We start from the raw sequence: 3,368 nt of genomic DNA on the forward strand, positions 1-3,368 counted from the left end.
ACTTTTACATAAACTGAGGGAGACCAAATTTTCATAGGATTCAGAACTGAAAGAGGAGCCCTAAGACTAGTCCAGCCTTTCCATGGAGCCCCCTATTTTAGATGAGGAAATGTAGGGCCAGAAAGTTGTGCTCCACCCAAAGCCATTGGGTGATGCCAAAAGAAACATTCTCCTGGGTTTACAGATGAGGAAGCAATCCTCCTGTCTTAAGGGAACTTGGTAAGTGGCCTAAATTGGTAAGTCTCTCCCATTTCTCTCCTGCTTCCTTTATCTCAGCCAGATCTTGTGTCTGAAATCAGGCTGGGAAAGCTTGGGATGATCAGCCCCAGAACAGGGACCCTCTGTATGACCCACAAGAAGGGGCTGGATCCATGGTGTTAGGAAGGAGTGTGAGGACTCTGCTCTTTGGCAAGTGACATCCCTTCTCCCAATCAGCTTCCTTAACTTTTCATCAGCAAATGTTTATTAGGCACCTGCTATTGCCCATTGCTGTGCATGAGGAGTACAGATATAGAAAGGACATCTGAATATGTCTTTGGGCAGTGTAGGCCTCTTGGCAGTGAAATGTCTGCTCTGACACCTCAAATGGAGTTTTTGGAGCTCCTGGCTCCACCATTCAATCTTGGAGCAGAGGGTGATGATGAAGTCATGCCCAGGCTGATTCCATTTTGCCAGGATGGTATTATGTCTCAAAAATTAAAGATAATACGTTTTCCAGCCAAATTATTTAAGCTCAAGTTTTTCTCTTTGAAATAAGGAAATCTCAACTCAAAAGCTGTCCTGCCTACTGTGTGGGACCAGGGTGACAGTTAATGGAGAAATGATAGTCCTTAGTAGAGACTTAACTGGTAGAAGATTTCCCTGAAAAAGTGGGTAGGGAGAGGCAATGTCACATAAGTGTTTTCCAGAAGTTCTGTTTTAGATCCCACAACTTCCTGGGGCAGTCCATAAAATAAGTTTTCTGTAATTGTTAGGGTAACAGCTATGCCTTAACAGCAGCTGGCCTGCAGTTAAGAAGACCTGAGTTCAAATCCAACCCTAGACACTAGCTGGGTAGATGGTGGGCAAGTCATTTAATCCTGTTTGCCTCAGTTTCCTCATCTATAAAATGGGCTGGAGAAAGAAATGACAAATCACTCTATTATCATTGCTAAGGAAATTTCAAATGGAATCCCAAAGAGACTTCAAAAAAAAAAAAGGAAGTTTTTACTTAGGGAATTTTTACAAATGTGTGCAGTCAAGGAAGATAAATACCTGTATAGGCTATGTCCAGAAAATAGAATCAGAACTCTTGTCATCTCTCAGAGGTGGATAGCGTGCTTCGTTTTGAGTCCTGGAATTGATGGAACTTTTGATTTTAACAATGTTGGCTGTTAGTGTTTAAATTGTCCTTCTGGTTCTGCTTACCTTACTCTGCATCCGTTCATATAAGTCTTCCCTTTTTCTGAAACCATCTTTTATGTGTGTGTGTGGCTTTTTGGAGGGGGAAAGGTAGGGCAATTGGGGTTAAATGACTTGCCCAAGGTCACATGGATACTTTTATGTTACTTGTCTGAGGCCAGATTTGAACTGGGGTCTGTCCTCCTGACTCCAGGGCTGGTGCTCTATTCACTGCCCACCTAGCCACCCCTTTCTCATCATTTCTTACAGCCTATTAGTATTCCATCATCTCCATATACCATGACTTGTTCTTCTGGGCCTCCTGAAAGGCCTTCCATCAATTGTTCCTACTTCTGCCCTTTGCAGCAAGGCAGAATAAGCTCATAATAAGAATAAGCTACTGCTTTTGGGACTGCTAGGTGGTGCAGTGAGTAAGTGGGCCCAGCCCATTGGATCTGGCCTCAGATACATAACACACAAAAAAAACTGGCTGTGTAACCTTGGGCAAGTTACTTAACCCCAATTGCTTTAAAAAAAAAAAAAGCTACTGCTTTTAGAATACCTTTAAACAATAGGAACATCTTAAGGTGAGTCTTAAGCAGTTTGCATAAATTTCTGCACACATTCTAATTCTAGTTGAAAAATAATTAGATTTCCCAGCAATCTAACTCAAAAGAGCTATCTTTTACTGACTGCTCTGATCATAGAAATTTGTGATAGCAGGGACATTTGACATACCAAATGTGACAGGAAAAAACATACTTAGAGTCAAATGCAACAAAATTAGTTATGGTCCCACATGCCTTTTACTTTAAACAAGGTTTATCAATCACAGCTTAGAGCCAGTTACAGTTATTTTCATTCTTAGGGAGCTGCAATAAGCAATAAAGATTTACCAGGACCCATATGTAAGGGATCCCACTTAGCATCTTTTCTTAAATTAAAACTTGTTCTGGTGTAAAAGTCTTTTCTATCTATTGTGCTTAGACTTGCGACTTCTCTATCAGAGAAACTGCTTTTCTTACAGCATAGATAATACAACTGTTTACCAGTAACAGTATCGTAAATAATTATCATGTAAACCAAAACCAATTAATTAACAATCTGATGACCTTAATTCAGTCTGTTTGATTAATTCAAATTTTGGACAAAAATATGGTATCTAATGATTATCAGCAGACGTGTGTATATACATATATGTGCGCATGTTAATGCACACACATATATACATGGCTTTTGGACTAATGTGTGGATAAAGAGTCAAACGTAATGAACAATAAGTTCTTAAAATAAAAACATCAAACTATTAACAGCAGTGTGAAAGAGTGCCCCCAAGTCACTAACAATAATGCTAGAAATGTTAGTCAAAACAACTTTGGGTCATCATATCCCTCAAAATAACAAAAGATGGGAATGGTCAATATTGAAAGGATTGTTCTGAGGCAGGCACACTAGTGCATTGTCGGTGGAGCTGTGAGTGAGTAACCATTTTGGAAAACTTTGGAATTACAAATGTGCATAATCAAGTGAAACACATTTCTATATAGGCCAAGTTTAAAAAAGAACGCCTTGAAGAGTGGGTAGTAACATCTGTGTTCTGGAATAGTGGGTAATCATTGTGTTGATCACCTACCTTCCAGGGTTGTGAACATCCAATGAGGTAATGCTTGAGCCTGGTCCATAGTAGGCGTTTAATAATAAATGCTTCTACCCTCCTCTTCCTCCTAATCTGAGTTCTTGAGTCTTTTAGAATTGTTTGTCTTTACAATGTTATTTGTATAAATTGTTTTCCTGGTTCTGCTCACTTCCTTCTGAATGGTTCATACAAGTCTTTCAGGTTTCTCTAAAAAACAACCCTTTTTTTTTTCATTTCTTACTTTGCATTACATTTATGTGCCATAATTTGTGCAGCCATTCCTCCATTGATGGGCTCCCCACTTTAGTTTGCAGTTCTTTTAACCACCACAAAAAAGAACTGCTATTAACAG

This window comes from Petaurus breviceps, unplaced genomic scaffold, assembly GCF_028583685.1.
Source record: "Petaurus breviceps papuanus isolate PSGF00001 unplaced genomic scaffold, PetGlider_PUasm1.0 103, whole genome shotgun sequence".
Classification (NCBI taxonomy): domain Eukaryota; kingdom Metazoa; phylum Chordata; class Mammalia; order Diprotodontia; family Petauridae; genus Petaurus; species Petaurus breviceps.